Consider the following 14420-nt stretch of genomic DNA (forward strand, 5'->3'; position numbering starts at 1 on the left):
TACATATGTACATATACAGACACATATATATATATACATATACATATACATAACATACATATATGCATATATATATATATATATATATATATATATATATATATTGAAGGTTATGAGTGGATTTTGAAGCCGTAAAATGATGTTACTTTTTGTATTTAATATTTTTATTGTTATTTTTATATTTCAAGCGGATCTCGGCTCTTGGTCACAAAAAATGTCGTAATGAATATATACAAATACAACTGCAGTTCCATCAGCCATAATCGACACCGAAACCAAAACCTGTGAAGAATTCCTGGTAAAATTATTTATAAATAAAAAAAATAGATTACTGGAGTGTCGTCAGTTATTACCAAAACTGAAACCAAAACTTACGAAGACTTTTTGACAGAATTATTTATAAAAAAAATTAGATTAAAATTACTGCCATAAGCTATAATCGAAACCAAAACCAAAACTCATAAAGAATTCTTGTTAAAATTATTTACGACAAGAAAGGGAAGTATATAACAATTAAACTACCCGGGTGCAACACAAAAAATAACACACACGTTATCATATTTATATATAGACTAGCATGAGTACCCAGCGTTGCCTGGGTTTACATACAGTTCCGTTTGGAACACACCTGCTACACTACTCATTTTCATCATGGGTAACATGGATACCCTCACAACAATTCCATACATAGAAGAACGGATAAAAACATGTAAATTTAATCGTTCTTTAAAAGAAGAAGTACCTGATACCCTCTCCACCAGATATTTCGGCAGAATGGATACAGATAGAAGAAACTATTTCCCGGATATTGAGTACTATTAATACCCACCCCAAAAATAAATAATTAAAAATAAATCATTAGAACTTTTGTTTCACTAAAGATAACAGCGAATGCCCGCGTGATCGCAAAAATAAATAAATAAATAAAAATAACCAAGTAGATAGAACTCCTAAAAAAATCAACAATTAATTTCCAAACAATTAATTTCAAAACAATTAAATTAAATTCTTCATCATTTTATGCTTCTAATGTAATCTCCCTCCAAAATAACTAAAATGAATTTGTCATATCCTGGGGTTCATTTTATTTATAAAAGTTTAAGGTGAAAGTACAGAATGGTGTCATAAAAATTAATTAAATTTATAATTATTTTATGTTTCAAATGTAATTCTGACGCCCACCAAACAAAACAACTGTATTTGTCATGTTTTGCCCCATCCATCTCGATCGCTAAATTTGAAAAAAAAAAAAATGCTAGAGATGATATATCTCGTTGAATGCTTTGTGGCCAAAAATGGGTGTTCATTTTTAGTTTAAATTTATATAGAAAAGTGATCCCCCTCTTTAAAATGTTAGTTTTCTTTTTTTCGAAATTACTTCTTTCATATTATTTATAAAGATTGTTTAAATGTATTAGGGCCCAAAAAAGTAGGTCCTATTTTTTTAGGGGTTAAAAGACGCTGAGTCACGTCGTAAAAATTTACCTTTTTTTAATTAGAAATTAAAGTTTATAATCGATGAGATTAACGTGAAAAAAAAAGAAAGAAAAGTGTAAATTGTGGAATTCAGAAGGGGGCAGTAGATGCTATTTTTTTAGGTATTAAACAACGATGGGTCACATCGTAAAATTTGCGATTTTTGTATAGCTGTTTAAAGAATAATAACAACAAACAAATGAAATGATCGGAAGATTCTAAGGGGCAAATAACTCTAAAAGTTTTTTTAAAATTCGATGTTGAAATAATAATTCCCCAAAAAATAAATATGTTATCAATATAATTATTGTTTAAAATGTATTAAAAACAATTTTAAATAAAACACTGAAAACAATTTTCTCGCTAAGAAACATTAATTAAGATACCGCTATTTAATAAAATCGATTTTTCTTAATGTCATATGCAAATGACATAATCTTTTTATTGTATTTAGTTTCCAAGAATGAAGCTATATATAGAAATAAATGAAAGAGTAAAGTAAGGAAACTTTTGTATATATTAATCAAATAAACAAACAAAGAAACAGACAGGATTACGGATATATATATATATATATATATATATATATATAATAGATTACGATATAATATGTATTTATATTTTTGGTATGAAGCTTGACCATTATTATATTTTAAATATATGTCTTACTAGTAGAAGAATATATATATATATATGTATATATATATATATATATATATAAAATTATTATTTTTTTATATTATTTGGAATGTTTGTATATCTTGGAGATTATTAATTATTTTTTATATTATTTGGATTGTTTGTATATGTTGGAGATTATTAATTATTTTTTTTTATATTATTTGGATTGTTTGTGTATCTTTTAGATTATTAATTCTTTATATATTATTTTGATTGTTTGAATGTCTTGGAGATAATAAATTATTTTTTTAATATTATTTGGATTGTTTGTATATGTTGGAGATTATTAATTATTTTTTAATATTATTTGGATTGTTTGTGTATCTTTTAGATTATTAATTTTTTTATATATTATTTTGATTGTTTGTATATCTTGGAGATAATTAATTTTATTTTTATATTATTTGGATTGTTTGTATATGTTGGAGATTATTAATTATTTTTTATATTATTTGGATTGTTTGTGTATCTTTTAGATTATTAATTTTTTTATATATTATTTTGATTGTTTGTATATCTTGGAGATAATTAATTATTTTTTTATATTATTTGGATTTTTTGTATATGTTGGAGATTATTAATTATTTTTTTATATTATTTGGATTGTTTTTGTATCTTTTAGATTATTAATTTTTTTATATATTATTTTGATTGTTTGTATATGTTGGAGTTAATTAATTATTTTTTATATTATTTGGATTGTTTGTATATGTTGGAGATTATTAATTATTTTTTTATATTATTTGGATTGTTTGTGTATCTTTTAGATTATTAATTTTTTTAATATATTATTTTGATTGTTTGTATATCTTGGAGATAATTAATTATTTTTTTATATTATTTGGATTGTGTGTATATGTTGGAGATTATTAATTATTTTTTATATTATTTGGATAGTTTGTGTATCTTTTAGATTAATATTTTTTTATATATTATTTTGATTGTTTGTATATCTTGGAGATAATTAATTATTTTTTTATATTATTTTGATTGTTTGTATATGTTGGAGATTATTAATTATTTTTTATATTATTTGGATAGTTTGTGTATCTTTTAGATTATTAATTTTTTTATATATTATTTTGATTGTTTGTATATCTTGGCGATAATTAATTATTTTTTTTATATTATTTGGATTGTTTGTATATGTTGGTGATAATTAATTATTTTTATATTATTTGGATTGTTTGTGTATCATTTAGATTATTAATTTTTTAAAATATATTATTTGGATTGTTTGTATATATATTGGAGATTATTATTTTTTTATATTATTTGGATTGTTTGTATATATTGGAGATAATTAATTATTTTTATATTAATTGTGGTTGTTTGTATATGTTGGAGATAATTAATTATTTTTTATATTATTTTGATTGTTTGTGTATCTTTTAGATTATTAATTTTTTTAATATATTATTTGGATTGTTTGTATATCTTTTAGATTATTAATTTTTTTTAATATATTATTTGGATTGTTTGTGTATCTTTTAGATTATTAATTTTTTTAATATATTATTTTGATTGTTTGTGTATCTTTTAGATTATTAATTTTTTTTAATATATTATTTGGATTGTTTGTATATCTTTTAGATTATTAATTTTTTTAATATATTATTTTGATTGTTAGTGTATCTTTTAGATTATTAATTTTTTTAAATATATTATTTGGATTGTTTGTGTATCTTTTAGATCATTAATTTTTTTTAATATATTATTTCGATTGTTTGTATATCTTTTAGATTATTATTTTTTTTTAATATATTATTTGGATTGTTTCTATATCTTTTAGATTAATTATTTTTTTAATATATTATTTTGATTGTTTGTGTATCTTTTAGATTATTATTTTTTTTAATATATTATTTGGATTGTTTGTATATCTTTTAGATTATTAATTTTTTTAATATATTATTTTGATTGTTTGTGTATCTTCTAGATTATTAATTTTTTTTAATATATTATTTGGATTGTTTGTATATCTTTTAGATTATTAATTTTTTTAATATATTATTTGGATTGTTTGTGTATCTTTTAGATTATTAATTTTTTTAAATATATTATTTGGATTGTTTGTATATCTTTTAGATTATTAATTTTTTTAATATATTATTTTGATTGTTTGTGTATCTTTTAGATTATTAATTTTTTTAAATATATTATTTGGATTGTTTGTGTATCTTTTAGATTATTAATTTTTTTTAATATATTATTTGGATTGTTTGTAAATATATTGGATATAATTAATTATTTTTTTATATTATTTGGATTGTTTGTATATATTGGAGATTATTAATTATTTTTTATATTATTTGGATTGTTAGGGCGATTGGTTTGATCATGATTGTTTTTTTTCACAACATTTTCAAAACGGAATGGACCCTGATTTATTAAAAAAAAGAAAAGATAGACTGACGCTATTTTTCACCATTCATTAATAACATCCAGTATGAATGCACATGCGGACGGTCGGAGGTTACATCGGCCGAAACGTTGTGACAAAACAAGCAAAATCAGAACAACAGTCCAAAAATACAAATAATACGATATTACAGTTTATTTTTCTGGAATTCTTTCATACTTGTCAAATCTATATTGATATATATACACACAGACACCCTCCACACACACACACACACACACACACACACACACACACACAAACACACACACACACATATATATATTCAGGCAAACATTATTAAAAACAGAGATACCTTGCTTAATGATTCCTTTTTTCATTTTTTCGATCTTTCGTAAGATTTTTTTAACTTCAAGATGGAAGGTATTTACAAATGTTCCATGGTTCACGCGAGCGCTTTCGATTCTTTCTTCAATCATCATTAGGTGGAGATAAAATAATATTTTTAATATTTTATCTCCACCTGATGATGATTCAAGAAAGAATCGGAAGCGCTCGTGTGAAGCATGGAACATTTGTAAATACCTTCCATCTTGAAGTTAAAAAAATCTTACGAAAGATCGAAAAATGAAAAAAAGAATCATTAAGCAAGGTATCTCTGTTGTTTTTAATAATGTTTGCCTGAATGAAGGAATGCTGCCTAAATACACTAATATATATATATATATATATATATATATATGCATATATAACAACGCAAGCTCCCCTCCTTTTTTAAATTTCCAACGTCTTTTTCCGTTTCTGAAACAGAACAGCGTCACACATTGCACGTGAAACATTTTAAAATATTTGTATTGATGTTTTTGTTTCCTTAATCTCATTCATCCAGAGGAAGTCTCGAAATAAAGACGAAGCGTTGATGAACACATAAGTCTGTTTGCTCCTTTTCATTTCTCTATTTTGTCGGAATTCTATTTCCATTATTCTCGTCACACACACACACACACACACACACACACACACACACACACACACACACACACACACATATATATATATATATATATATATATATATATATATCGAGCAACTACCTGAAATATAATCCGAGCAAAATCAGTTGATCGGCTTGGTGACAATACAGACGGGAGAACCACACTCGAAGTTAATGTTTGTGTCCCCTGTGGAGAAGTTACACTATCGAACACGTCGTAATAATGTTTCGCGGTGACCTTTAAGAAACAAGACCCCATTGACTTCCTTCCGGACACACCTGCAGTGTATAAAAAGGACAAAAAGCAAATGGTTAAATGCGATGTTTGATGTCAAACATCAAAGGGAGATAATTATGCTATTAAATCGGAGATGAAGTGGAGGCTGAAGAGGTAGGGGCATTCCAAAGTCGCATTCTTGTCTTATTTACTTTTTTGTTCTTTTTTTTTTTTTTTTTTTTTTTGCTAATCTCTAACTTTCTTTAACTTTATTCTTTGTTGTGTACTCGTAGTTAATTTGTCTTTTATCACATTTTTTTCTTTCCGTCCTTTTTTTCTTTATATTTATTTATTACATTCAGTTTCTTTTTTTTTTTACTCTTTCTATGTTTTTCTTTTTTTTTCTTTGTTTCTTACTTATTTTTTATTTATTCATTTTTGTTTTCTTTTGATTTTTCTTTATTTTTTTGTTTTTATCTTTTCTTTTTTGTTCGCTTGGTTTGTTTTGGTTTGTATTTGTCTTTTTGTTGTTTATTTTTGGTTTTGTTGTGCTATTTTCTTTGTTTTTTTATTTTCTTTGCATCTTTATTGAAATGTTGTTAAATATGATGGCATTTCCTTCGTTCTTTCTTTCTCCGTTTTCTTTGTTTTCTGAATATTTTGGGTATTTATTTCTTTTGTCTATTATTTTACTTATTTTTAGGTACTTGTACAGTTTAATCATGACATTAAAAATGAAAATATCGAAAAAAGTTTAAATTGTACGTATCCGTTATTGAATGAAGTTCTCCGAAAAAAAAATTCGCTTAATTTCATCAAGTAGTTTTTGTTTTACAGCGAAAACAACATTTGTTATGCTACCGAGGAAAAAGTTCGATTTTTAGAAAGAAAAGCTAGTGTTAAAGATCGGGGAGGGAGTGTCGGCGCTTTAACTGGAGTTATCTTTTGTGGCGTTTCTAAAATCCAAACAAAAATGAAGAAAAAATCCAAGATGTCTGCCATCAACGTGCTGTCATAAAAACGTGTTTTTCTGCTCTAAAAAAAAAGGAAGGAAAAAAAACAACAAAAAAAAAAACTATTCAATCAAATTAAATTAAATTTTTTTTCGGGGATACTCAGTTCAAAACGAATGCATACAATATAATCTTTTCTCCGATATTTTCATGCACAAGTGCCTATTTTTTATTTTATCTTTCTGCATATTTCCAAATTTTCACGCTTTCTTCTTTTGTTTGTGTTTTATTCTACGTTTCTCTTTTTTTTTTCGTTTCAGTTTTTTGCGATCTTCCCTAACCCTAATCCTAACCCTATTGCCTTCTTTTTATCTTTTGTTTCGTTTCGGTTTTCATTGTCAACTTTCGTTTTTTACTCACCTTTTCGTATTCATTTTTATCTCTTTCCTATTCGTTTTATTTAGTAATTTTTTCTATTTTAATTTAATTCGTGGTCCTTTTTATTTTTTGTTTCCTTATAGATGCAATATACGTGCTCTTTATCTATTTTCCTTCCTTCTTTTCTTTTTCCATATTTCTTCATCATTTACACTCTCCTAATATACTTCACGATACTCATTACGCTTGGCCCTTTCTTTTCTTTCCTCTTTCTTTCCTTTATTCTTCCAACTTTTGGTTAAGTTATGTGAAATAATTTCACTTTGACTTCCACTTTCTGCCGATGTACACCAAAGAAACGTCCCTTCTGATCGATGCATACGTAATTCCAGTTTCATTTTTAAACGTTACATAAAATAGTCTTTACTTTGAAATGCTTATTTTTCGGAATGGTTTCATTTGTAACTAAAATGTGTTAGAATCAAAATATATTTGCTTAGACTTTGAAATGTTTCTTTTTCTTCCAAATATATATTTTAAAAGTTTAAATAATAAAAGAACACTGAAAAGCCGTAATACGTGTAGCGATTGAAAAGTTCAATCGGACTAACCACATATGGAAACAATAGGGAAAACCATCTACCCTTCTGAGACGAATAGGACGAAGTAAAAACAAAATTGGATATATAAGAACGGCGAATAGCAAAACGCCTCAAAGAAGCAGCACATATAATGCGTGACGATCAATTACTAAGTAGAATAGTATAGAATTAAGCACAATATGGACACCGTTAATTATAAATTATAGATAATATATGTACACATACAGTCATTAGTTATATATATATATATACATACTAGCATTCCCCCGGCATTGCCCAGTTGTAAAATACGCTTAAATACCCAATACATAGTAATGGTTTAAAAAGTTATAAAAAAATGACTCGTGTGCCAGCACCGATAATCGAAACTAAAACGCTTAGCTTACAATTTGCTTTTTCCTTTTACATTAATGCCTGAACTATGAAGACATGCTTACAGCCAGGTTAAAAATTAAAACATAAACCAATAGCTATTACATTACGCATGCATATTCGTGATGCCGTCTTTCGGCCTTCACCTGGCAAATTCCATGTTTTATTAATTTTCACACTTTTGCACCGATTTTCCCCGGCTAAAACTCAAGTATAAAGTTTCGCCTGGGTTCGAATACCCTATATATAAAGTTTAATGTCTCTACACCAAAAACCGACAGAGATGTTTGATAGACAGCATTTTAAATAAATATGTATACGTATACATAAATATGTATAGAAATAGGGTTTTGCTTCCTATAACTTTTTTACGTAAATATTACACAAGTATAAATGCACTCTGATTTATGAAAGTATAATAGGTTATGAAAAGGAAGGGTTGTAAAAGATAGCTTCGAATTTGGGGGTATCAAAATCCAAGCAAAGTATTGTGAAAATAAAAATAAAATAGATAAACCCCATAATTTATTATACCATACCTGTTCATACTGAAACACTTATCACAATATTCTGTGGATCTATATCAAAAAACCTTTTCAAACATTTTGACATATTTCCATTCTATGAAAGTCAGGCGCGAACGAACACCCCATAATTTTATATCATATTTTCAAACTGAAACATAATTATCAAAGTATACTTACGCAGATAGATATGAAAAGTCTTTATTAAAGTTTGTACCTATTTGCATTCTATGGAGACCAGGCACAAACGCAGACCCCACAACTTTATTATACCATCCCTATTTAAGTTAAAACATACTTAGCAAAGTGTTTTTATGTACATCTATATCAAAAACAGTTGTAAATATTTTTGTTTTTCATTTTTAATTTTTTTATTTCCATACTTCGTGGACCACGCGCGAACGCAGACCCCAAAACTTTAATGAACCACTGTTCTGCCAGATCAAATATACCGATTCCTTTGTTTCGATACTACATCTTCTATCATTATATGTGATTAGTTTTCTATAATAGTCAGTCATATAGGAGCCTATTCGTGACCAGGCGCGCACACACACACACACACTCAGCTTTATATTATATATATATATATATATATATATATATATATATATATATATATGCAGTGATATCAACATCTAGAAATAAAGATGGTTTACGGCTCCCAGAATTCGTATTAAAATTGTCCGCAGGTACCCGTGACACGCTTATTAGAGCAAATTAATAAATTTAATTGTAAAGTAATATTTTGCTGAAGGTTGTAGGTTCAATCTGCAGCGTTGGCAATCGAAATGTATTGTTGCAAATTTCTGAGAACTTCTATCCAATCATACTTCATGAAACGAGAACAAACTACCCTTGTCAAATAAATAAATAACTTCTCTTCAAAACTCCCTGCAAAATCCAGAGTTCAATAAGATACAGTTGAAGAAGGTCGGAGGTTAAATTGGCCGAAGCATTGTAAAAATTACTGTCAAAATTCGTAGTCCGAAAATTTCAAATAATACGAATAATGTTTCATTTCAATTTTTTAAGAAAGGGTGTATTAATATCTCTCGATAACTTAAAAGAATAAACGTTTATTAAAATTTACCCAAGTGTTCCAACAGTTAACGTAGCGGTTTTCTAAAAAAAAACACGCAAAGAAACATTAGTCGAATACCCGTCCCAGTACGGACATGACGGGTACAAGTGTAACGTTACCGTTACTTTTTAAGTGTGCCGTTACACTTCAAACCTATAGGACTCACACATTGTGTGTTACCGTCGCAAATGAACAAACAAATAAAACAGGGAAGAAATAAAAATCTAACTCAGCATTTTTTAAGTGCAAATGATATGCATTTATTCGTGGTTCCTTTAAAAACAACGCCTTTCATTATATTTCCAAAGTCTTTTCGCACACACATGTGCTTTTTAAAAGTCTCTGTTGCCGTCACCTTACGCTGGCGCTAGCCAGCGCTCTATCGCCCTCGGTTTTACACGTGCATCTCCCCCGGTAATCTAGCTTATATCCACGACGACGTCGTGTATTTTTATACACATTTTCTTGTAAGATAAACTCGCGCTCACTTGCTAATTTGCATACGTGTTTTAACGACTACTGCTCTTGTTAATATTTTCGCTAGCCAGTTATTCTTCGACTGTTAATGATTTTTTTCACAAGCTTCCATACGTTCTCTGTTACACAATACTAAATATAGTATTAGTTTAAATTCTTATTTTATTTATCGTATTTTTAGGGCGTATTATGCGATGGCACACAGCAAATGGCATATATATATATATATATATATATATATATATATATATATACGTACTGTTCATAAGGTTATGTGCATATGTATATATTAAAATTTCCCTTTAACCTTAATGCCTGAACTATAAAGACATGTTTGCTGCAAGGCTAACAATTAAAAGAGTACCAATTGCTATTAGATTAAATATGCATATTCGTAACGCCGTCGTTCAATCTGCATCTGGCAAATTTCATTTTTTTGATTTTCACACTTTTGTACCGATTCTCGTTTGCTAAAACCCAAATATAATGTTTTGCAGGAGTTCCAATACCCTATATATTAAGTTTCATGTCTGCAGACAAAAAACTGACAGAGTAATTAATAGTAATATATAACAAAGTTGTATTTTTAAATAAATAGAGAAAAGGGTTTTTAATATGAATATGAATATTAATTCACAAAAAGCCTAAATTTATAGGAGTGTATATATATATATATATATATATATATATATATATATATATTGTGTGTGTGTGTGTGTTATAAATCTCAAATTCTCTTTTTGGGCATTAAAACTGTCTTTTCGGTCTCTAAATAACTTCCAGTTTGAACAATTTTGCGCATACGTTATTAAATAAAAATAAATCCATGAAAGCTTGTTTTTAAATTGACTTTTTAGCGTTTAAATAAAAAGAAAAAATATATCTATTTTGCTTATTTCATCGAATTTTATTTTATTTTTCATCGAATTTTATTTTATTTTATTTATCATTGCCAAATTTCAAATATCAGCCTTTTCTTTTGTTTCTTTCAAATAAAAATGAAAATGATTCTAAATATACTAAATGAAAAAGTTTTATCACTTCTAAAATAATGAACAATACCTAAATAATAAAAAAGAAAAAAAAAAGATAAGTTTCGTTTTTTGTAATAAACTAGCCATACTCGGCCACGCGTTGCTGTGGCTCAGTTTGTTTAAATGAAAAACAAACAGAAAAGGACTAAACGTATATTTATTTTGTTTATGTTCTCAATACTTGTGGATATTGCAGCTGAAATCGAAATATTGACATTGAAGTGAATCTAGCAGTATCTAATGAATTCACATGTCGTAGTAATGAAAATATCCAAAATGCACGAAAAAAGTTCAGGGAAAAATTAATAATTAAAGAGAATAGTTTTTGAAGACATAAGAAATTTGAGCTATTTTCTTGTGTTTACGGCACATGTCACATGACATAACAAATATAGCCGAAATCATTTTTTCGTTGAATTGTGGAAGGCTTAACTAATTGTGACATGTCAATTAGGTAGATGGCATTATTTTTCATGGAAACCGACAAAAATATAAGTAGTTATCATTGTGTTTTTAATTAAAAATAAACTATTCGGCTATTTGATTAAGCTACAATAACCTTTTTTATCAACCGACCTGTACATGAAGAAGTTGACCCGGATCATCGGGATTTTTTGTCAATTATGGTTCGGGAACGACCGGCAGTCATTGAGCGAAGACGAGCAAAGTAACAGACGCAGACAAATTTCATGTATGTGTGTGTGTGTGGGGGGGATGTGCGTGCGTTTCTCAAAAAAGTTGTGTTTTGTATTGTTTATTTACGTTTTAACCGAACACACGCAACATTGAGAGAGAGAGAGAGAGAGAGAGAGAGAGTGATAGAGGGAGAGGAGATGAAGAGTAACCCCTGTATAGACAGAATAACAGAGAACAGCAACGACTGTTAAAAACCAAGTAATAGTGTGATTTGTATCGTACGCAAGCACACACACACACGACTGTAATTACCTAAATATTAAATTAACTTTAACCCGTGAGAAATAATGTCTTTTAGTGACGTCATAATTCAAGTTAAGTAACCGTTCGTTTATAAAGAGAAGAGTTGGATTCCAGAATCTGAGAATTTTCAGAGCTCAGCAAACCAGATTAGACGAGCTTTGGCGAGGGAGCTTTTTTTTTAGGAATCGAAAATTGTAAGATTATATTATGTCTATGCATGTATTAGCCAGTTACTGTCGGTAAAATCCCAGGATCTGTGGAATGTGTAGTATTCGCCCCGGTGACAACTGGTAGCATTGGGAGTACTAAATATTTAGATAAAAATAAGGATTCCTGCCTCTATAAAGTTTTGATTGTGATAGTGCTATTCGTAGGATGCAATATAGTGTTTAATATTACGCCTGAATGTACCCAAAATGGTGTTTGAAAGCTACATAAGATAGTGGCTATTAGCCTTGACGTATTGAATTTATATGTGGCATCTCTTGTTGCAAACATACGATGGAAATCTTTGCAGTCATTTTGTTATATATGGAGAAGAATCGTACTAAAACTGCGCCAAACTTGTTTATTAAATATCACATTTCAATCTGCAATTTGCGTCGCATATTTTTTCAGAGAATTCAATATCAACTTTATTTGTATTAAATAAAATCAAAGTTTTTTTCTCACAAGAACAAATGAAATAAAACAATCATACGTAATAGGGAGCTGAACTGGTCAAACAGTGGGTGCTCACTTTACGCTAATGTCTTAGTAAAATAGAGTTATCTCCTTCGGATCAGTGACGACATAGCCAACAGCGCCAGCAAAAGTTATGGCCGTTGACTTGTGATAAGTGTTTTCGGTTAATAGTCATACTTCTTTGTTTACAAAGCTATTCAGCAGAAAGGACGTCAGACAAACTTAAAGGTATGGGTGACCAACACTTTATATAATATTTTAAAGCAAATATAAAAATGAAAGTTTTGGTAAATTTTTGCTAGGTTTCCACCTTAATATTTTCTCTTAAAATAACTACTTTCTAAATAAATGTTTTTCTTGATAAATTTGAGGGTATGCTGAAGACGAATATCACATTCAAACTTTCCGCAAAAAATAGTTTTCCGGATAATAAGCAATGCAATTCTTTATGGTAAAAGTGGTTGCCATTGTTGTACACGCAAACAAGCATATTTTTGTCATGATTAATATACTATTCCTTAAGTAGTCTGTAAAAGTTTGAGGACGCTACAGACGGCCCCCCCCAAAAAAAAACAGCCGTGTAGCCGAAACAATAATGTAACTTAACAGAAAGATATGGTAATAAAAAAATAAAACGTATATATATATATATATATATATATATATATATATATATATATATATATAGGAATTAAATTCAAATATGCTGAACTAAATAAATAAATATCTTTCCAAAACTTTTTCAACCTTTTATAAGTAAATTTATATATACATAAGAAAATACTGTTGTATCGTGGGGGATAACATAAGGAACAAGAATTATGCTTTATACCTTTCTGTCCGGAGGTCCTTTGTCTTCCTGCTGCTGGGGGCTGTGATGATTGTCCATCATACTGACACAATAAAAATATTGAGACATACCTGACTTTTCTTCTTTGTGAAACACAGGACAACGACTTCATATTTTATAAATATAAATTTATTTCGGATGTCTCGGTGTTTCACGAGTCAGCTACGTGCCTACTGTGTTTGTCTAGTCTCGCTTCCCGGCGTTTTGGGAGCATGTCTGTACACTTTGGTGAACAAATCTTTAATCTCTTTGACCTGTCAGCTCCGCTAATGTAGCTGATTAAAGGACACGTCTCCTTAACGTGACCTTCGGTCATCTACATGAATGTGGCGTGAACAGTGTCACTTATAAATACTTGTTTTGGATTTCTAAATTCTTATGTCTATAGCTAAATCCAGCTAAATTTATAACCATATCACTTAACTATTTACATAAGTAACTTTGAGCTAAACTTATTTGACCAAAACAATATTTCTATTCTTGGCATAGCGAGGTCACTGGTGTTGTGCGCTTATCATTAGATAGATAGATAGATAGATAGATAGATAGATATATTGATAGATAGATACTAGCTAATTAACACTTTTAAACCTGCTGTTATCTAACAATACTACTATATATCTATATCTATATCTATCTATCTATCTATCTATCTATCTATCTATCTATCTATCTAGAAATCCAGCAAAATGCTCACTGATAAGGAAAATCTTAAAATAAGAGCGTATTTATATTTCGTTTACAGAAAGTTTTTAGATGGGAAAAGTCATTGGTACCCTTGGTTTCAAACCCG

The sequence above is a fragment of the Euprymna scolopes genome, chromosome 18 (genome assembly GCF_053919585.1).
Source record: "Euprymna scolopes isolate OS-2025 chromosome 18, ASM5391958v1, whole genome shotgun sequence".
NCBI lineage: Eukaryota > Metazoa > Mollusca > Cephalopoda > Sepiida > Sepiolidae > Euprymna > Euprymna scolopes.